At 41.1% G+C, this 23,674-nt stretch overlaps 1 protein-coding gene across 11 annotated transcripts in view; it reads right to left on the bottom strand.

Moving 5' to 3' along the window:
* The window catches only part of PAM (peptidylglycine alpha-amidating monooxygenase), a 324,625-nt gene that overhangs the window by 255,666 nt on the left and 45,285 nt on the right, over positions 1-23,674 (bottom strand). For all 11 annotated transcript variants that reach the window (XM_019965490.2, XM_019965491.2, XM_019965492.2 and 8 more), the window contains exon 2: positions 16,249-16,355. The gene's annotated coding sequence lies outside the window, so the exon portion shown is untranslated. The remainder of the gene's footprint in view (positions 1-16,248; positions 16,356-23,674) is intronic.

Below are 23,674 nucleotides of genomic sequence, written 5' to 3'. Positions count from 1 at the left end.
GGTTTCTGTGTGTACATATTGCAAACTATTTTGCTCACCATAAAAGGCCTAATAAAACACAAAACAATTCTGCTGCTGCTGCTGCTTTTCTTGGTCCGATGGACCTAACAAGGCTCCGATTTCCCAGCACAATCTCAGTGCTCTGCTTCCATTCCCCTTTTTCCTGATACAGAAATTCTAACTTCAATTTCTGGCCATAAGCAATCACATCCCTTCCCTCTGCCCACTGTGCCCTTTAATTTTACCAACCTCCTACCCATCAGAAGGAAACGCCGACAACTGTACAGGCAAGGGACCGCAGAGGGGCAAGGGAGGGGCAGGGGCCTCGCTGGGCACACGACGCTTTATACTCAGCAGGGTTTCAAGAAATCAGATTTGAGGTGCTTAAAACAAATGTTATCGAGAGGCTGAAGGAAGATGGAAACAAGAGTAAAGAGAAGGACTAGGTCAGAACTCGTCCACTGTAGAGTAATTCTGGGTGTGTGTGCCGCGTATGTGGGTGCGTACGAAAAAGACATTTTATGATAGAATGTAAGAGAAAGGTAAGTGTTTTAAAGTCAGGCAAACGGGACTAAAAGATAAGTAAGGGAGTACAAAACTTAGCAGGATAACAATACGTCTGCCATCAAGTAAATGTATCAGTTCATATATACAATTTCAGAAAAGTTTACGTTTTAGTAAAATGCAAATAAAATGAATTTATTAAGTCCCAACCTGGCAAACTGGAATTTGCCACTTGGCAAAAATTAACATGAAAATAAAACAATAATTATGAAGTGATAAGAAAGCTATTCTCATTATGTGTTATTCTGTCTTTTACCGGCAACTCCTTGGAATTTGAGGTCACGCTGCCCTTTGATGAATTCTGCATTGCGCTTGCTGCACCATCACAGACGTGAGGGCATTCAATAGTAATTACTGAGACTGCATTCTGATTGAAGAGGACAAGGCTGACCTTTGCCAGTAAGGGAAACCATGCCACCTGACTCCTGGCGTGCTCTGATATTCCAATGATAAGTCACATTCCTCTAAACTATGATACGTATTTGTTATGGAAGGTCTGAATGTATAGAAGCCTTTGGGCTGGTGGTACCCAGGTTCAATCCCTGGGTCAGGAAGATCCCCTGAAGAAGGAAATGGCAACCCACTCCAGTACTCTTGCCTGGAAAATTCCATGGATGGAGGAGCCTGGTGGGCTACAGTCCATGAGGTCGCAAAGAGTTGGACACAACTGAGTGACTTCACTTTCTTTTTTTCTTTGGGCTGGTGAGCTCACTCCTAAACTTATGAATCCTGAAGGCTGCCTGACGGGTCTCTGGGTACCTCCCCTCTCTCGCACCCTTCATGGAGAAAGCTCTCTAGGACAGACGGGAAGCACCAGGCTTGGGGCACAACTCTCATGAAGCCTCCTCACCTCCTGGCTGGTGCCACACTGCAGTGGCCATGGTAACACATCCCCCCCCCCCCCATCCTCCGCCCCCATGCAGAAGACAGCATCGGTCCCCTGGTGCCATTTCAAGGACTGCTGCCCTTCTTTCTATTTGCCCCCTGCCGCAGATTCTGCATGCAAAACTGATACCCTTTCTTTCTATTAATCCTCACTCCAAAGCTGACTATTTTAGAGGAGTTAATGAAAAAAACTGGTCCTGTTATAGAGACCTCACATCCAAAGCAGAAACAGGCAGAAACAGAGGCATTCCACAAATTAAAATAGCATGATTTTCACCTGAAATAATTCCAATCATTGCTTTTCTTTTTGCACGTTTGACCCATTTTAAAGATGGAAGTCAATTTAAAGCAATTAAAAAAAAAATACCCAAAAACTAAAGGAAAACAAGGGAATGCAAGGTCAGTGTGGAAAATGAACAGAGACTGCACTGCTCTGATCTGCAAAGCCTTTAGAGCAGGAAAGACTTAGGGAGATCTCCCAGTTCCATCACTTATTTGCTGATTGCCTTTACTCCTGTTACCGGGAAAATCCCCCGAGACATAAAGCCCTGAGCTAGTGTTCAAAACAGTCAATGAGAAATCATAACAACCTTTGAAGTTTCTGATTCTGAAGTCTCCTTCCATCTTATCCACCACCCACTGACCAAATACAATTCAGAACCTCAAAACTCTCATCTCCATTAGTTCCTTTATCTCTGATTTTTTTCAAAGATAAACTTTAAAGATAATTTTTAACAAAGTTAAAGGATCAGTAAAGCAACCGAGCCAGTTCAAAATGATTTAAAGATTAAACAGTCTCTTCTATCACAGAGAAGGCAGCTGCTCTGTGAAGTAGTTATTTTTTTTTTTCTTTAAAGAAACAGAGATTTCATCTCTACTTATCTAATTTAGCTGGTAAAATTCAGCATTAATTTGAACATTCGGTATGCATTTTTTAAAGGTTTAAAGGTGCTGGGCTTTATTTATTTATATTTTGGGCTTATTTATATCATTTGTCAAACTGTATAACATTGATTTTAATTCTTAAGTTCACTGTCACATAACAGTTTTCCTTTAATGATATTTTGATTGACAAAGCCCATGATGACATAAAATCAGATTTCGCTTTCATGTAGAAGCCTAAGTTAGTTTTACCTCTCTACAACCAAAAAGAATCAATGTCAAAATAATTACCTCTTGCAAAGAAATGTGTGGTGATCCACAAGTCCTTTTCTTCTAAATAAGGGTCTTAAGATACTGTTTAGTTTTCCTCCAGAAAGTTATTCCAAAACTAAGAAGGAGAACGATTGGTTTTCTTTCCATCTCCTCTCTTTGAGAGAACCACGGCAAGATGTAATTTCAGGTTTCCGGTCTCAAAGTGACGTGCTTGAGAATGTTATCCTCTGCGTCTCTGACCACTAGTGCTCATCAAAGAAGGTTTAAAACCCACGACTAGATATAAATTATCTTGTGCTTAGTACAGATGGGTTCATATGCCAGGAATTGGCTAAAACTCTAGATAAATACAGGACATAAACAACTACAGAAACTATTTTGCTGGCCTCAAGTCGAGCAATATTGATTAGGGTGACAGATTGTGTCTTTCCTAGGAAATCAAGCAGGGCACGCCAGCCAGGCTCATTTGCTGGGTCCTGTGAGTCAGATGGCTTAATGCTGGATCAATGAACGACAGTGTTATTCAAAACTCAGGGATACCAGATCTCACATTTTGGTCTCTAGTGGCCTAGCTATTACCTTCTTCAGCTTCTAAACAAACCCCGGCTCATTCACACAGGAGTTAACTCACGGAATTTTCACAGTCCCAAATCAGTTGTTTTAATTAACTTCATCTGATGTGAGCCTCTCACTAAAATAAGCTGAGATCAGTGTCACTTTATAAGGCTCACATCTGTCCCTCAGATTCTTGAACGTTTGACTTGGCAAAACATTTCTTCCTAATGTGACTTTCCCTCCTTAATGATCATGAGGCATTTTAATATTCTTGGGGATGACTGCATGAGGTCAAGATTTCATGGCCTGTGTTGGCAATCACGAGTTTAAGTACAAAATTTCTGATTTATGAACCTCCCAACCCAGGGATCAAACCCAGGTCTCCCTCGTTGCAGGTGGATTCCTTACCAGCTGACCCACCAGGGAAGCCCTTAACGTTGATAAATCAGCCATATATTCTGCAGTCTCTGAGGGGGCAGTGCAGAAAAATGGTCCTCAAAGAGGACCATTTAATGCCTGGAATCCTAATGCCTGGAACCTGTGAGTATGTCACCCTACATGACAGGGATGTGATTAAGGACAAGGCTCTTACCCTAAAATGAGCTGATTATCCTGCGCTATGCAGCTGGGCCATGTCTCCTCACATGAGTCCCTTAAAACGAAGGGCCCTCCTTGGGCTCAGAGAACCAGAGAGACAGCCACATAAGAATTCAGTCTGTACTTTCTGGCTGGTGAGATTTAAGGAGGGTGGCCATAAGCCAAGGGATGCAGGTGGTCCCTAGAAGCTGAAAAACACAAAGAAATGGATTCTCCCCTAGAACCTCCAGAAGGGAACACAGCCCCAAGCCTTCCTTTTCTTAGCCCATCGAGACCTCGTTGACTTCTAACCCACAGAGCTCTAAGACAACAAATATTATTCACCAAGTTGGCAGTAATTTTTTATAGCAACAGGAGAAAAATGATACATTTTCCTAGTTATTATACTATTTTTATCACTCCTTTTGTGAGAGAAAGGAAAAGTGGACTAGGAAAAAGTATTCCTCCAGCTGGGGCGCATGAGACACTGTAAATGAAAACCAACCTGCTTAAGTGCAGGAATCCAGGCCCAGCCCTGGCTTAGATATTAAACGAACACAAAAAATCAGGCTAAGCACTTAAACCAACCTCTTACAACTTGAGCTCCTCTCCTCTCACTGGACAAATTGCTCGTTTCCAGGGCCGTGTACTTCAGACAGCTTGCTCTCATTCCTGGTTTCCCTGTGGCTCAGATTCTAAGAATCTGTGTGCAACACAGAAGACCCGGATTCGCTCCCTGGGTTGGGAAGATCCCCTGGAAAAGGGCATGACAATCCACTCCAGTACTCTTGCCTGGAGAATTCCATGGACAGAGGAGCCTGGTGGGCTGCAGCCCACGGGTTCGCAAAGAGTTGGACACGACTGAGTGACTAACACTTTCACTCTACTGGAAGCCAAAGTGATCCTTTTTCTGCGTGTTTTGTCGTCTCACATTGGGAAAGTGTACAGAACTGGCATTTCCATATATCAGCAGGAACAAGTTCAACTACGTGTAAAACTTAAAACATGCTTATCACGACATAAAAATAAAATGAAAACTCTGCTAAACCAATTTTTAAAATTACCCCTGCCCAAAACTGCTTGGAACCACTTCCCAATGGTAGCAAGAAGGAGCCTGTAATCTTTACAGTGCACTTTATATAAAATGCTACTTGTACTGGTTATCAGCAGGAGGATGGATATATATTCAATACATGCATATTTTAAGGATTCAAAACTGCAGAAGTATTTTTCTTATTACAAAGAGTTAGCTACTTGATAGATTACATTATCCAAAAACATTAATACAAGAGCAAAAGCCTGATGTAACATAGCCCAGAATATAAGTCTTCTTTCCAACACAAACATTATGAAAGTGTTTCAGTGAAAAGGTTTTAAAAGATATAGAAGCAGTTTCAATTAGCTTAATTTCTTTACTATTTAACAACCATAATCTAAAACAGATAGTATCATAAATTTCTTTCCACTTTTCAGGAATTTTTTAAATTGACTAGCAAATTTTCAAATACATGGTGTTGGTTTAGTTGCTAAGTTCTGTTCGACTCTTGTGACCCCATGGACTGTAGCCTGCCAGGCTCCTCTGTCCTTGGGATTCTCCAGGCAAGAATATGGAATGGGTTGCCATTTCCTTCTCCAGGGGATCGTCTCCATCCAGGAATCGAACCTGGGTCTCCTGCATTGCAGGCAGAGTCTTTACCGACAGAGTTACAAGGGAAGTTGCACTGATTCCTATACCAGAAAGAGTTTGGTAACGTGTCTAAGAATATATAAGTAGCATCAAATACATAAGTAGCATTAAATATTCAAAACAATAAAGGAATTAAAAATCAAAGCATTTTAACACATTTTAGGGTAGAAAAGAATTCATAAGTAAGCGTTTATGATATTTGAGATGATAGATTAAACCCTTAAAGTAACTTAGTTTTTAATCCTTAACCTTATTTGATACTCTTACAACCATGTCTTTCACTGATTCTTTAAAGAAAGGAGAATGAAGAACATCCTCTGTCCACTAACACATCACACAAAACAACGCAAAGGGAGAGAGCAGGGTCTAGTTCAGAGGACTCCAAAAGCAAAGGAAAGAAAAACTGCCGGTTTTAATCAACGTTTCTCTAGAAATGGGCAATCTAAACCGTTTACTGATCTCTCAAAAGAGCCACCTGTCTACCTCCTACATAGAATAAAGACTCAGCTACCTAAAACAACAGGAGAGTCTTCAACCTACACACTTCACTTTGCTTTATTCTCCTGCAAAGCTATCCATTAATGAATCAGAAACTGCCTTTACTTATGACCTTCATTTGAACACATTATTACATTCGTCACAGAATACACTGTGGGAACCAAGAGGAGGAAATAAATGCACAGCTAACATTTCACATGGACAGAACTCTCAGGATGGAGGGATTCAGACATAAGCAGCAGAGAGAAATCCATCTCTTAAAGTGTTTACCCATGGGCACATTGTGGCAGAAAACTTGAAACAGAAAACGAACTTTCCAAGGGACATCTTCATTCATGGCTCCTCTATTTGAATGCTGTAAGTGGTTCCACAGTATTCTTTTCATAAAGCCGAACACAGTTTGCTTATCCTTAACAAGCACGGATATGTGTTGAAGGAGAACTTTTATGAAGCACTGATTTCCTTTGTCACAATAGGAGCATTGTCATTTATTATGAAATTGCAAGATATCTTGAAAAACACTCAAAGTATGAAATTAGTCTGAAACGATAGCTATCAATAAACTTTAAACTTCATATACCCTCCCTGTAATCAAACCTTTGTTTTACAATTTCAGTTTCTCTAACATGCAAATTCTCAATGTAACTTGGTCCTTCTTTCTAATAATATCTTCTCATAACCTCTTAGACCTTTCAAATGTTAATGCTATTCAAAACAGGATAAAACATATGAAGTATCAGTAAAAAATAACATAATTCACACTCCGAGCAAGCCGCATTTGTCCTGTGACACCTGTCAAAATATTTAAAGAAATGTATATATTTTGAATCGTTTGAAGCAAAAAGCTCTACTGTGTCTGCTACTGCTGCTTACCAAGGAGAGTAGCCAGCCAGCATTACACTGTGCATTCAGTTATTTTTATGAGCCCACCCATGTGTATGTGCACACACACACACACACATGTACACACACTCAAAGTACAAACTGTAAGTCTACTCTAGGTGACTGGCTGCAAGGCTACCGTGCACCGTGAGCTCGGTCAGTGCATATCTTAGAAAGCAAGACCCCACGCACACACCTGAAATAGACCTGAAAGAGAAGAACACAGGCATCCGGTGATTCTCCGGCACGCACACCGAGGCACTTACCTTCCCTGCCTAGGGACGTCTGAAATCGAACTGGAAACCGAGCGCCGGGTGAGGGGCTTTATTGCGGGGTGACTCATCCCCACGCAGATGCTCTGAACAACCCCTGTATGCATACTGACATCATCAGGAGAGACTTGGAGGCAGAGGATACTATGGTAACCAAGCGATGTGCTGGGAGACAGAAGCCTTTAATTGCTTTAACAACTTCCTGGGGCTCGAGCTACCAGGCTTGGGTTTGCTAAGCAGGGGATGAAGGCTGTCACAGAAGCGGCGCGTGAGACACGGAGCCAGGGGACTCTCAACGAATTCGGGATCTCTTCACCGCAGTGTGACTTTTGAATGACAAATGCCATGCCATGACCCCATGAGCAATATTCGCCTCACAGCTGAAGCTCTGCTGGAGTCACAGGTCAATAAATAATCCTCCCAGGTAGCAACGGCATAAGTATTCATAGATGGGTCTCTCACTTAACAAGCATTGATATTATTACGTTACAAACATCCTTTTCCTTGAAGGGGAATACTTGACTCCCTTTGAAAAGAAAGCTCACATCTGCGCCTTCAGAGGTCAGAGTCCTGATAACAATGAGAACCCAGGCTCTCTATTTACTTCTCCAGGAGGCGGCAGCTGCCCAGTCCATTCATTTCCAAGCTCCACTAAATCCCCGCCAATACATCACTTCTCCAGAAAACACCCACAGCGAAAGATCCAATTAGGACACCCAGATAAAGTCAGAAGAAATCTGCTGTCTCCCTGCTCCAGAGTCTTCCTGATTAAGTTTTCTATCACAGGCAGAATTACTTCTAACCACCCCTACACCTATACATAATTTAAATCTTCCCTTTGAACTACTCGTCCCTGCCTGCATCTGTCTCCTTGTTCACAAGAATACAACCCTTCTTCAAAATACCAAGTTTAAAGCAATAGCTTAAAATAACAGTGTTTCAACATCAAACTGAGTCTGTAATGATATATCATGCTTATTTGATCAGGGCACTGTTTTAATAAGTATATAATTTACATCTGGACTGTAAAAACTATTGTTCTCTTCTCTATGAGTATTAGATTGACATGTTTTTAAACAATACCATAGTCTAATTTTTCTACTACAAATACTGTAATTGCAAGGATAATCAAGTAACTTCAGGATCCTCCTTAAGATATTCCTAACACAAGAAAAATGAAGGTTGTCATTCTGCACTGTAGACTCAGGTCTCAATTCAGTTCAGTTCAGTCACTCAATCGTGTCCTACTCTTTGCGACCCATGAATCGCAGCACGCCAGGCCTCCCTGTCCATCACCAACTCCCGGAGTTCACAGACTCACGTCCATCGAGTCAGTGATGCCATCCAGCCATCTCATCCTCTGTCGTCCCCTTCTCCTCCTGCCCCCAATCCCTCCCAGCATCGGAGTCTTTTCCAATGAGTCAACTTTTCGCATGAGGCAGTCAAAGTACTGGAGTTTCAGCTTTAGTATCAGTCCTTCCAATAAAAACCCAGGACTGATCACCTTTAGGATGGACTGGTTGGATCTCCTTGCAGTCCAAGGGACTCTCAAGAGTCTTCTCCAACACCACAGTTCAAAAGTATCAATTCTTCGGTGCTCAGCTTTCTTCACAGTCCAACTCTCACATCCATACATGACCACTGGAAAAACCATAGCCTTGACTAGATGGACCTTTGTTGCCAAAGTACTGTCTCTGCTTTTGAATATGCTATCTAGGTTGGTCATAACTTTCCTTCCAAGGAGTAAGCATCTTTTAATTTCATGGCTGCAATCACCATCTGCAGTGATTTTGGAGCCCCCCAAAATAAAGTCTGACACTGTTTCCACTCTTTCCCATCTATTTCCCATGAAGTAATGGGACCAGATGCCATGATCTTAGTTTCCTGAATGTTGAGCTTTAGGCCAACGTTTTCACTCTCCTCTTTCACTTTCATCAAGAGGCTCTTTAGTTCCTCTTCACTTTCTGCCATAAGGGTGGTGTTATCTGCATATCTGAGGTTATTGATATTTCTCCCAGCAATCTTGATTCCAGCTTGTGCTTCTTCCAGCCCAGCGTTTCTCATGATATATTCTGCATAGAAGTTAAATAACACAGTGACAATATACAGCCTTGACGTATTCCTTTTCCTATCTGGAACCAGTCTGTTGTTCCATGTCCAGTTCTAACTGTTGCTTCCTGACCTGCATATAGGTTTCTCAAGAGGCAGGTCAGGTGGTCTGGTATTCCCATCTCTTGAAGAATTTTCCACAGTTTCTTGTGATCCACACAGTCAAAGGCTTTGGCATAGTCAAGAAAGCAGAAATAGATGTTTTTCTGGAACTCTCTTGCTTTTTCCTTGATCCAGAGGATGTTGGCAATTTGATATCTGGTTCCTCGGCCTTTTCTAAATCCACCTTGAACATCTGGAAGTTCACAGTTCACATATTGCTGAAGCCTGGCTTGGAGAATTTTGAGCATTACTGTACTAGCATGTGAGATGAGTGCAATTGTGCAGTAGTTTGAGCATTCTTTGGCATTGCCTTTCTTTGGGATTGGAATGAAAACTGACCTCTTTAAGTCCTGTGGCCACTGCTGAGTTTTCCAAATTTGCTGGCATATTGAGTGCAGAACTTTCACACCATCATCTTTCAGGATTTGGAATAGCTCAACTGGGATTCCATCACCTCCACTAGCTTTGTTTGTAGTGATGCTTCCTAAGACCCACTTGACTTCACATTCCAGGATGTCTGGCTCTAGGTCAGTGATCACACCATCATGATTATCTGGGTCGTGAAGATCTTTTTTGTACAGTTCTTCTGTGTATTCTTGCCACCTCTTCTTAATATCTTCTGCTTCTATTAGGTCCATACCATTTCTGTCCTTTATCAAGCCCATCTTTGCCTGAAATGTTCCCTTGGTATCTCTAATTTTCCTGAAGAGATCTCTAGTCTTTCCCATTCTGTTGTTTTCCTCTATTTCTTTGCATTGATCACTGAGGAAGCCTTTCTTATCTCTCCTTGCTATTCTTTGGAACTCTGGATTCAGATGCTTATATCTTTCCTTTTCTCCTTTGCTTTTCACTTCTCTTCTTTTCACAGCTATTTGTAAGGCCTCCTCAGACAGCCATTTTGCTTTTTTGCATTTCTTTTTCTTGGGGATGGTCTTGATCCCTGTCTCCTGTACAATGTCATGAACCTCCGTCTATAGTTCATCAGGCACTCTATCTATCAGATCTAGGCCCTTAAATCTATTTCTCACTTCCACTGTATAATCATAAGGGATTTGATTTAGGTCATACCTGAATGGTCTAGTGGTTTTCCCTACTTTCTTCAATTTAAGTCTGAATTTGGCAATAAGGAGTTCATGGTCTGAGCCACAGTCAGCTCCTGGTCTTGTTTTTGCTGACTGTACTGTATAGAGCTTCTCCATCTTTGGCTGCAAAGAATAAAATCAATCTGATTTCGGTGTTGACCATTTCTTCTCTTGTGTTGTTGGAAAAGGGTGTTCGCTATCACAGTGCGTTCTCTTGGTAAAACTCTATTAGCCTTGCCCTGCTTCATTCCGTACTCCAAGGCCAAATTTGCCTGTTACTCCAGGTGTTTCTAGACTTCCTACTTTTGTATTCCAGTCCCCTATAATGAAAAGGATTTTTCATTATTGGGATTTTTGGGTGTTAGTTCTAAAAGGTCTTGTAGGTCTTCATAGAACCGTTCAACTTCAGCTTCTTTAAAACTATTACAAATAAACTATTATTATCTCTATTTCGATTCAGAAGAAGCTAAGCCTGGCTTTTAATGCTTCCCTCGTGAGTAAATACTGTACAAATGTATAGCAATAATACTGCTTACAAAAATAGCAAAATGAAATACCACAGCACCAATTTACAATCTGGAAAAATGTAAAGAATTTTAACCTAACTAACAAGTTGGACTCTTCACTACTGTAGAGGTTGGAGAGAGTTCCAGAAGAAGAATAGTAAGTCAACTCTCATGAAAAACATAATAATTCAGTTTTTGCTTAATGTAGGCAAAGTGAAAAGACTTTCCAACAAAATGAATTACTTCCATCCTCACTTGTTCTGTCTGAGATACCGAGTTTGAGAAGCAAAACATGCAAAGTTTACCTTGAAATTCATGAAAATAGTGTGTGTCTATATATGCATACACATACATACACATACAGTATTCTTGCCTGGAAAATCCCATGGACAGAGGAGCCTGGAAGGCTACAGTCCACGGGGTCGCTGAGGGTTGGACACGACTGAGCGACTTCACTTTCACTTTTCACTTTCATGCATTGGAGAAGGAAATGGCAACCCACTCCAGTGTTCTTGCCTGGAGAATCCCAGGGACAGAGGAGCCTGGTGGGCTGCCGTCTATGGGGTCGAGCAGAGTTGGACACGACTGAAGTGACTTAGTAGTAGTAGTAGTAGTATATATGTATACACATACATACACATACAGTATTCTTGCCTGGGAAATCCCATGGATAGAGGAGCCTGGTGGGCTACAGTCTATTGGGTCACAAAGAGTTGGAAAGACTGAGTGCTGAGCACGCACACAGGTATATATACCTCTACATATATATGTATACATAATACATATGATTCAAATTTTTAAGTAAATGTACTAATTTATTTGAAAATGCATTGAAAAATGCCTAAAAGATATACACCCAATTTCTAGGAGTGGTTACTTCTGATAGTTTCAATTACAGACTGAGAGAGTCCTCCAACTTTTATATTACATAATTTTAAACTTTTAAAAGTTTTTCTAATGATGGATATGAATTACTAGTGTAACTGAAAAAGATGGAAATTCATCTAAATGTGTTCTGAACTTGCAGTCCTGATCTACCTGCCCTCAGGGAAGGCCAATGACAGCCGCAGTAGCCTAAACCCTAACCCACTAGCCAGACTACCTCCTAGGTGTTTCAGGCAACTCTTCCTGGGAGAAGATCCACCTGTCTAAACAAACTGAGGCTGGGAAAGGCAAATACAGGTTGTTTACTACACGCACACCAAAGGGAGGAGGTATGGATGGATCGCTCCGGAGATGGGATGGCTAGAGAGTAAGAATGCAACAGGAAAGCTAGCCTGTTAGGTTTATTCTTTTAAGGTAGAGTTTAGAAAGGAGTATCTCCAAGTCCCTCCCATGCTGAATGCTGAGACTAAGCAAGGAGCCCTGGGTCACAGCTCCTGCGCTGAGCACTCACCGACCCCGTGGCCCGTTAACCCAAAGTTACTTTTGATTGTTCTCAAATTTGATCTTAATACTGTAATTGTTTTTTAACTGTCTCTATTAATTAATTTGATTTTTTTATTGCACTGGTTCTTTTTATTATGTTTAATTTAATTAAATAATTTATACATCATTAAAAAAAAGTGCCTATCCAAAAATAAGAGAAAGCCAAGAGGTCTCCAACCACTAGAGAGGCTGATGGGAATATGGAAGACCTCAGGCAGGAAATCAAGTGTCGGTAAGACAAACGGTCCCAGGTGGCCAGGTTTTATATCTTATTAAAGATGCTTACTTTAGGGAAAAGGGGCCTCGTGTCGCCAACGTTCATTCCCTAAATCCAGGCTTTATTGAGCTTTCATTCTCCTCTTATTCTACAAAAACAACCTATTATGTCATGTTCTCATGAGGATTCTATTTCCTCTTGCCACTCCACTAAATCTCTCCATGCAGTCTCACCGCCTTCTTAGAGAAGATCAGAAACTCTCTCTCAAATTGATAACTACCTCCTTTCCTTGGATTCCCCAGGAACGCCCAGACAGGCCATATGAAGTACACACCCACACTAGGCCACTCACGACACAGGGCAGGGAGCCGGGCCGAAATGCCAAGTAACAGCGCTAGCTCCACCAAACCCTGGCAGCTTCTTGCTGGAAAACCACACCAATTTTTCATCTGTCCTAAATGTCACTTCTTATTTCCCAGTGGAACCGAAGGCTTCACAGACATCCAGATAATATTACAATTTTTCAGACTTAAAACAAAAGTTCGAAGGTAAAAATACCGTTTTCACAGGAGAGACACACGAAAGAAATCTACCCTTGACTGTCAAAAGTACTGTAAATCTCATCGACAAACCACTTTAATCCTTAAACTGAAGTATCAGTTCAGTTCAGTTCAGTCGCTCAGTTGTGTCCGACTCTTTGCGACCCCAAGGACTGCAGCACGCCAGCCTCCCTGTCCACCACCAGCTCCCGGAGCTTACTCCAACTCATGTCCATCGAGTCGGGTTGTTGATAGGGTTCAACAAGACTCGGAGCTTAACTTATTTTTTAAACTAAAATAAATTCGTGTTGGCAAGTGCCCATTTAGAAGCAAATGGAAGTTAAAAGTACCACTTTTAAGGGGATATGTGGCCAGGATTTCTAAAGCCTTGACCAGTCAGCCACAGCATCCAGTTTGCCAGTGTGGTAGGTAAGGCAGGAACTGGAATTTTACCTTCAGAAATGAAAATAAAAAGAGTCTCAAAATGATGCAGTGATTCATCTTGAACCACAGAGCTTCTAGGTCCTCTGGTACCTCAATAGGCTCCTCACCTGGATATCTACTGCTTCTGACTACAGCCAGAAAGGGGGTGCTCTCATACTGCCTCCCAGCAAATCCACTATTTCCAAAGAATTGAGGCCAGATGGCCTTAATTTTTCTTCCTTACCAATGATCCATGGCAGAGTCATTCACATCAACATAATATTTTCAAGGCAACTCATGAGGCTTGGAAGAAATGTTTCTTATTACCCAATTCTCTTCCCTATATCCAGTGACAAACCTATTTTTTCTAAGGGAAAAAAAAAAGTATCTTATCTCACTGGCTCAGTTATTCTGGGCAAATCCTTGACTTTTCTAAACATCAGATTTTCATTGTCAAAAAGAGAAGAACAGTAATACGACCTCATGCTGTAGTTATAAAGATAATGTATAAAGTACTGGCACATCAAAAGCCTCTCAATTAAAAAGTTATTACAATTAATAATAATGAACAAAACCAGAGAGAATCAGATTATACCACCTTCTTTGAAAGGCTTCATTTGTATTCAAGGACAGTGCTGCGACTGGGTGATGAGGAAGCAGAAATTGGCCAAGTATGAGCTTGAATAATTAAATGGGGACCTTAGATTTTTGTTGTTGAAAATGAGGGTGTTGATCTTTTCCAGTCTAACATTCTATAGCAATACTTTCATTTCTGCCACACAAACATCTGCCCTCTTCTATGAGCAAGCTCAAGTGAGTGTCCAATGGATGGGTACTTTCATCAGTCCATGTAATAGCCTGAAATTATTCAAAGTTTTATCCTTAAAGAATTTAAACTTTGCTTTCATTTAAACACCCAGGACTAGAGCTCTATACCACCACTAAACTCACCCATGAGCCCATTAACTTAAATGTTTTCCCAAAACTAAACACTGATTATAAAATCCTCCAGTGTTTTGAATCTGAAAGTCAAAGGAATTACAGATGATGGCTTACTCTAATACCGAGAATTTATTTCACCATTTCATGATTCTAATTTTGATTCTAATTCCCAAAGGAAGCACTGGATTAAATTCTAATACAGTTTTTCTAAAGAAGCCAGTTGGAGATAAGTTCCCATTTTTGTCTCTCAATTAGTGGAACTTGAAAAGACCTTCTTCCCTGGGATATAAATAGAGAACTGTGAGGAAAAAGTAACGTGTTTGTATGAATCCAAGCACAGATACTGTTTTCATGAAACAAAAGGAAGCATAAGAGGGGTTAAAGATGATGCCTGCAGCCTAAGAAGACCAGCAGAGCTGAAAGGGTCTGATGCAGGATGCGGGTTACAAGGCCCCCGAATGAAATCCTTTTGTGCCAGGGTGTCAAAAGAGCAACCAGGCAGGCCTGTGTGTGTGTGTTTGGATTTAAACTAATCAACCGGTCAGTTCCACAAAGCTAAGGTCCCTTCTGTTCAACTGATTAAGGCACGTTTACCTGAAGTTCCCAAATGATGTCAGTAGCTTCCAAAAGGTTAAATACAGCAACATACACCAAAGGTCCTAGCGTAAAGAGCACCAGTAGCTGCCCCTTTATAAGGTCCTAGCGTGAAGAGCACCAGTAACTGCCCCTTTATAAGGTCCTAGCGTGAAGAGCGCCAGTAACTGCCCCCTTTATAAGGTCCTAGCGTAAAGAGCACCGGTAACTGCCCCTTTATAAGGTCCTAGCGTGAAGAGCACCAGTAACTGCCCCCTTTATAAGGTCCTAGCGTAAAGAGCACCAGTAACTGCCCCCTTTATAAGGTCCTAGCGTGAAGAGCACCAGTAACTGCCCCCTTTATAATGTGCTGGGTGTCACTTATGAAATGCAGGGGATTATCCCTTTTTAATCAACTGTCCTGGTTTGATTTTTCTTTTTTCCTCTTTCCTCCAAAAGCTGAAACACATTTATACGTTTGAACGATATACATTGCAAGACTGCCTGTTTATTCTATAGAATATCTGGTTAAGACAACATAAATAGCCCAGCTTCCGCACCCATCTTGCAAGGGGGTCTGGCAATGGGGCAGAAAGGCATGGAGGTGGAACTGTTTATTCAGTAGGGGCCAAGTACAACCAAAGCATTACCTGTGTTGCTAGCACAAACTCAGAAAAAGAAACATATAGCTGTAACCATTGTCAAGTTAAGAAAAAAAAAATGCTCAAAAAAAAGCATGGAAATAAAAAAGACGGACACTGGCCCAGTGGAAAATTCCATCTGCGTTCAAACCCATGGATTCCAGCCCTTAGGGAGCGTCTTTAAAATCTGGTGTTTCATTGGTTTTCCCAAGCAGTAAAGGATTGAATGCATTCTTATAAAATATTAACCAGCCATGTCTTGGGCACTGAGTCAAGGAGGAAAAGGGAAGAGAAGATAAGCTCAGGATACTAGAATATAAAGTCATTAGGACCAACGTGTCTCTGACAAAGCTGTAGAAAAAACAATAACCACTGGCCCTGGGATTCAAAGGAAGTTCCAGGAACCAAAAGGGCCCCATGCCTCCCACTGACATTTCCGACCTTCAGCGGAGGAAAAGCAGTCATTGTGGCGCAGGATTCTAGAGCACAGCACCGAGTCTAAATCCCAGCTCAGGCATCTCTAACCCCTGTGGTCTTGGGCAAGCTATTGATACTGAAACTTCCTGGGCATCGAGTCTCTCAACCATGAAATAAAGGAGAGAATAACCATACCTCTCAATGTTTTTCCGAGCACTCCTGTGAGCCAGGCGCAGAGGCAGGTACCAGGATAGAGTGCTGACTGAACCACACAAGGGCGCTGAATTCACGGAGCTTGCATTCTGGGTCAGGAGAGAAAACAACAAGCCATTAAATGAACAACATAACCTGATATATATGCGAAAAGACTCTGAAGAAACATATCATAGGATGACAGGATAAGAAACTGACTAGATGGGAGAATGACTTAGAATTGTCACCTCCATCTCAGTAGAAATGGCCTTTGAACAAGGAGAAGGATGCATAAAATAAAATCACAGGTCCTTCCAGACACAGAGACCACCAAGAACAAAGGTCCCAAGACAAAAATGAGCTCAGAATGTTGAAGGAACATGAGGAAGCCCAGTGTGATTGAAGGAGCCTGAACAGTGACCAACAAATGTGGACATCTGTTCATAAATGGAGTCAAAGTAATAAAGTAACTAATGAATGGAGCTTGGGGTAGAGACTAGATCTAGAAATATAAATCTGGACGTCAACACAATCTTCTGCAAAGTACTCACCACGGTGTCTGAAAATTATGATTATGGATTAGCAAGTAGGAATCTCTCCATTCCCACTTTTCCAAGTAACTGAATTGATATTTGCATTAGGGAGACTGTTAGCAAAGACAGAAAAAAGAAGGAAGACAGGTAGCGCTGGATTGGCTCAGGGAGAACGCAGATGTTGCATGCTGAGTACCAACTTCTACAAAATAGGAGAAGCTTCCTGCTGTTTCAAGTTAGGCAGAATTCTGAGGCCAGCTGTGGCCTGTGTAACAATGTGTCCCACTATTTGCAAAATACATAAATGTGACAGATTTCTGAGGCTTTGGAATTACACTCCTTTGTTGTAAGTTTTAAATATTTGTAAATATATTCTGCATGTATGGATGTGAGAGTTGGACTGTGAAGAAAGCTGAGCGCCGAAGACTTGATGCTTTTGAACTGTGGTGTTGGAGAAGACTTGAGAGTCCCTTGGACTGCAAGGAGATCCAACCAGTCCATTCTAAAGGAGATCAGCCCTGGGTGTTCTTTGGAAGGAATGATGCTAAAGCTGAAACTCCAGTACTTTGGCCACCGCATGTGAAGAGTTGACTCATTGGAAAAGACTCTGATGCTGGAAGGGATTGGGGGCAGGAGGAGAAGGGGACGACAGAGGATGAGATGGCTGGATGGCATCACTGACTCGATGGACGTGAGTCTGAGTGAACTCCGGGAGTTGGTGATGGACAGGGAGGCCTGGCGTGCTGCGATTCATGGGGTCCCAAAGAGTCGGACACGACTGAGCGACTGAACTGAACTGAAATGAACTGAAATATATTCTTAAGTATTTTTCTTTATTTAAATATTTTTATTTTGTTTCAAGTATTTGTTATTTCTCAGCATAATAATATGATTAGATACCATCACCACCCCTGTTTCACAGGTAAGAAATCTGATGCTCAGAAAGAATAACTTGTTTGCCCAAAGTACCCAAATAGTCAGAACTGGGAACCAAACTTGGGTGTCTCTACCTGAGACCACACTCCTATCCACTGTCACATATACAAGTAATTTGCTATATACGCTCCTTATTTGCACTCCACTAAGGTGGCACAGTGGTAAAGAATCTTTCTGCCAATGCAGGAGACGCATGCAGGGGTCCTTCACCAAGGATCCTTCCCCTGGAGAAGGAAATGGCAATCTACTCCAGTATTCTTGCCTGGGAAATCCCATGGACAGAGGAGCCGGACAAGCTACACAGGTTCGCAGAGTCGGACACAGCTTGGCGACTACGCAACAGAACAACAACTGTACTTGAAGGTCTTCCCAACGGGGCTTGATTCTGGGATGGGATGTCTTGTACTGTCATCACTCTGGTTCCGGTATGTTCTCTAGTTTCTAAATTCTCATGCCATTTTCTGAAGGAAGCATCCAGGCACAATTCTTTTCTGTACTGATGTTGGTGGAAAACATTCGTTAAAATGCCAAACCCTATTTGCTTTAGTGATGAGGTCATCTTATAAGCAAGCTGACGATTTTAGCAACCGCCAGAATTTCAGATTATTTTAGCAATCACCTACCTAGTAGTCATCACCTACTCTATTTTTCAGCTGACAGGCATCCCATCTAGCTGCATGTAAAAATACACACATACAGATTATCAAATTAAGTTAGTGCCTCTGTTGTTATTGGTACCTCACCCACACAACAGCAGATTCATATACATTAACTAAAGAATAGCAATTTCTCAGAGGTTAGTCCTAAATAGGAATTTTATTTTTAAGGATTCCAGGACAATGAGAAGTAAAAACCTCCAGACTTATCACAACACAGACAGAAAAGCTAAAATATATTTAACCCTGAATTGCTTTGTCCTTTTCCTCCACCCCATGCTTTCTTTCCCCCCAGCCCGCTTCTATTTTCTGCAAGAAGGCTTCATAAAGGAGAAAAGTATGCCATGTACCACCTTGATTTGATTCCAGCAAACTAACCAGAATTTGAATTTTTATTAGCAAGACCCATAGGCAAGAGCAATAATATGCTATACCTATCAGAGTGGTTAGTTTTATTCATGAACTCATGCTGGGCTAAGAAAAAAAGAAGAGGAAGAAAAGCCAACTTCAAAGCATTATTGAAAGATGATTAACTCTCTAGCCGCAAATGAGAAGCACAGCTACTTTGATGTGCAAGGATTTTTAGTGCCTAAATTTAAAGAAAGGACATGTATGATACAAGTTTAATCATTAAAAAAAATCCAATAATATACTTCTTTTGCATCTTGAAAATCAGTAATTACCTAAGGGAATAAATAAATTAGAACTCAGCCTCAGAAATTAAGTCTTAAATGCAAAGTACACAAACCATATTCCTCCCTTATCATATAGTTAGGTGGCAAAATGCCAGCTCTAATATGTTCAGTACGGGAAATATAACTCTTGATATTGCCATTTTCTCACAGTCACCCCCTCCACAAGGCCTCTGGGCATTAACCAAGCTGCATACACATCTTCACCTCAAAAAACCATCTAAGTATAAACTGGAGAGTTATTCAATGTATAAATGATGTGGCGTAGGACTGCAAAGACTGTGATTGTATAAAAGCCTGTGTCAATACTGAATTTGAAACTAACCTTGACAATGACCTAAAATTGCCAGCCTGGGTACCCTGAGCAATCTCGGCCATAGTCTGCTTTCGCATAAGAGCTGCGAATTATTATTTAGTATGGATAATTCTTAAAGGCATATGAAAACAGCCCATGGAATAAACTATATATGTTTCAAGAGAAAATGGAAATTACAAAGGGAAAATTGAGTGGATTAAAATGTGTGACTTTTCATAGCAATGGCTCAAAGATACGGGAAAGGTGGAAGGTGGACACCATGTACTTTATATGGCTTTTAACGTGTAACGATATTAGATCTGATATTATTAATGAAAATACTTGCATTTTTACCAATCTGCATATATTTAAATAGTCTTCAAATCTACATGCTGAAACATCACAATTTTTTCTTCTCTCTCCTACCCAACTGACACATCTCCATCAATAACCACTTAGAAAAATAGGCAAGGCAATCTCAAAAAGAATTACTGCGCTTCATTATGTAAAATGAAAATGGAGCTTTTAAAACACACTCTGTCTGACATTCAGTTCTGTATGCTGCTACAGCAGGTCAAAAGCCATTAGCCACCTGCTGAAAATACATCCTAGGAAATAAAATGCCCTTCAAAATTATTTCACATACGGTATTTCCAAAGTAAAATGGGTGAGGTCATATTCTAAATGTCTAAAAATGTGATATCTCAAAAAGAAACACACTTACCATGTCAGAAATTAATTTGAACACAGATTTAATAATGGCCATATAATTTAGAACATTCACATTAGAGAAACAAAGTACCGTGTCTACTATGAGAGAAAAGAGTACACAGAATATCCTACATTATATTTCTCTCTCCACTTCCGATGAAAGGAACAGACTCAATGTGATTCCAGGGATACTTAGGAAGTCTCGCCTACCATTCAACAGTCTTCTGGGGACCGATCCAACAGTCCCTTTGAGTCTTTAACACATTCTGTAAGTCTGTTTGGGTAGAAGAAGCCACACAAGAGGCCCTGTGCTACTGGACAGTAAATAGAGTTCACAAGTCTATCCCATTTAACCTTTTGAAACTTGGCAATGAAGTGAATGGCTTTCTATCGGTTTTCTACTAATAGATTCTATGAGGAATTATTAGATAACTGGTCACTTGGCACTTCATACAACCAGGCACTGACTCAATGCACATGAGTTTGGGTGAACTCCGGGAGCGGGTGATGGACAGGGAGGCCTGGCGTGCTGTGGTTCATGGGGTCACAAAAAGTCGGACACGACTAAGCGACTGAACTGATCTGAAGCTAAGTGCTTGATGCGTCTTAATGCATTTAATTCTCATAACAACTTTATGATGGAGGTAACATCCTACTGCCATCTTACAAGTAAGAAGACGTTTCCAGAAATCAGATCTGCACACAACTAGGCAAAACCTTACTTACCATGAGATTAACACAGCAATGGAATCCGCCCTGCCCACTAGATTGTCTCCTTAACAGTAATTGTGCATATGTGCATCAAAAGTCTCTTTGGGGGGTAGTCTTTTTTTTTTTTATTATTGTTTGTTTTAGAGATTCTGAAAATATGCAGAGAAGTCCCTTGGTAACTAAAATATGTAAGGTCTTCTTAGTAAGCCTCATGGAAGGAGGTTATTTGTTTAAAATCGCCCAGTTACTTAAAAGATTCGTTGTATAGATAGCAGGTGGCTACTTTCCAGTGAGGGAAACACAGTTTATAAGCGGCGAGGTCCTGAATAGGATGGGGAAACTAAGGGAAAGAAACTCAAGGGGCAAACGTACAAGGAGCGTCAAATGCGAGGATGGAGAGATGCTTTTTCTTTCGCTATTTTCTCAATGAACAAAAATAAAAAGGTAGCAGAATCAGAACCTGGTGTGCGATAGCAAAGATGTCTCCTACTTAAAAACTGGGAAGCTCACATTTTCTTGCCTTACTTAAAAGACGGACTTCTGCTGTGTGGAACTGCAAATACCCAATCTCACTGTCCAAGCCCTGAGATACACATTCTGGTGCCATGACAGATTCAGATTCTTGGGTGTAGGGGCAGAGATGGGTCTGTAAGAGTCCCAGACTATTCACCTACAAATGTGGTTCCTAATATGGATCCAGGGCAACCCTTGATGACTGAACTCCTAAAGGGTCAGTGGAGTCACAGACGGCTAGTTCTAGAGGTTCTCATGGACTCGAGCCAATCTAAATCTGTTTGCACAAATCTTAGGCTGGCTCCACAGTATAATTGCCAGTGTCCCTTCCAGGGGCCCTATTCTGAAATCCATTCTCAGACTTCAGGAGTTTCTGTTGATGCTCCCGGGTTTTGGGGTTTTGTTTAATTACTTATTAAAAAGACGTTTCTCCCTTAAAAACGACACTGCCGGCCTCTAAATCTTCAGGTATAAATTAAACAAAATAACTCCTAGTTAATAAAATATGAATTCAAACAAAATGCTTCTGTTGAAATGGAGTATCTAAACTATTTCAGGAAAAAAAAATTCACTAAGCCCGCTGATATTAAGGTTTGGAAACAATTCCCTTTTCCACACTCAAAACAAAGGAAATTGAATCCCTGCTTTAACTGGAGACTGTTGCTATTTGTCTTATGGAAAAGGGCCAAATCATGCATATTTTTGTGACTTCAGTCAAGAATCAAGGTCAGTCACCAGATTTTCCCCCACATCAACACAGCAGCAGCATGAATACAGATGTTCCTTCTCCCTTTCAACATGAGTTTTCAAACTCAGTTTTCCCTCTCGGAGCAGTGAAGATTTCTTTGTTTGTCAAAAGGATAGCCATTAAGAAAATCACTTAGCTAATAAACAAGGAAATTAGCTAGCAAGCCTGATACAAAGCAGAGAGTAACAACACTAACAGTCTGTACACACGAATTAAGGAGGTCAAGAGCTGCTCTGATAAGCACTTTTAACTCGAAACTGCTAGCAGTACTCAAAAAACTGAGCACCACAGCATTAGGGGTCAGACAGCAGTTGTAACCTTTTTCCCTCGTCTCACTTGGTTCCCACAAAATCTCGGTAAGTTCTGAGTGCTTTCAAGTATGTGAAGACAAAAAAAGGGCAGCAAAAAAGAGGAAACAGAGGAAGCATCAGAGCAGGATAAGCTTTCTTCCGTTCCAACCATTTTTCTGTATCTTCTTTGGCTTGTCAGTGTTTGAAGGAACCAGATAAACACTTGTTTAATTTTGAGACGAGCCGCAAAGCCTAAATAAACACCACACTGGAACTAGGCCTTGTAAATCCCAGGAAGGATGGTGCCAGATTTTGAAGCACATGGTTACCAACCAAAAAAAACCATAAGAGCAGAGTGTTTATGTTTACATTTTATATGATCAATAGGTATGTAATTTTAAAGCTGCTGCTGCTGCTAAGTCGCTTCAGTCGTGTCCGACTTTGTGCGACCCCATAGATGGCAGTCCACCAGGCTCCCCCGTCCCTGGGATTCTCCAGGCAAGAACACTGGAGTGGGTTGCCATTTCCTTCTCCAATGCATGAAAATGATCTTCAATTTTTTTTTTTTTTGCTTTCAACTCATATACAATTGGGTTTCTATCCCCTACGTCAGTGGTCCCCCACCTTTTTGGCACCAGGGACTGATTTGGTGGGAGACAGTTTTTCCACACCTCAGGCGTGGAGAGGGTGGTTTGGGGATGATACAACACCTTACATTTATTCTGCATTTCTCTTTTTAAATTAATTTATTTAAACTGGAGGATAATTACTTTACAATATTGTGGTGGTTTCTGCCACACATCAACATGAATCAGCCACAGGAACCCCCTCCCACCTCCCTCCCCTCCCCATCCCTCTGGGTTGTCCCAGAGCACCAGCTTTGTGTGCCCTGCTTCATGCATCAAACTTGCACTGGTCATCTATTTTATTTATGGCAATGTATATGTTTCAATGCTATTCTCTCAAATCATTCCACCCTTACCTTCTCCTACTGAGTCCAAAAGTCCGTTCTTTACATCTGCATCTTCTTTGCTGCCTTACAAGTAGGATTGTTGGTACTGTCATTCTAAATTCCATATATATGCATTAATATACAGTATTTGTCTTTCTCTTTCTGACTTACGTCACTCTGTATAATAGGCTCCAGGTTCATCCACCTTATGAGAACTGACTCAAGTGTGTTCCTTTTTACAGCTGAGTAATATTCCATCATGTATATGTACGACAACCTCCTTATCCATTCATCTGCCTGTGGACATCTAGCTTGCTTCCATGTCCTAGCTACTGTAAATAGTGTGCATTTAACTTCTAATCTAAAGCCAACGCTGATGTGGCAGGTGGTAC

The sequence above is a fragment of the Bos indicus genome, chromosome 7, assembly GCF_029378745.1.
Source record: "Bos indicus isolate NIAB-ARS_2022 breed Sahiwal x Tharparkar chromosome 7, NIAB-ARS_B.indTharparkar_mat_pri_1.0, whole genome shotgun sequence".
Classification (NCBI taxonomy): Eukaryota; Metazoa; Chordata; class Mammalia; order Artiodactyla; family Bovidae; genus Bos; species Bos indicus.
Note: the sequence above shows the minus strand (reverse complement) of the source record. Positions and strands in the feature narration are given on the sequence as shown.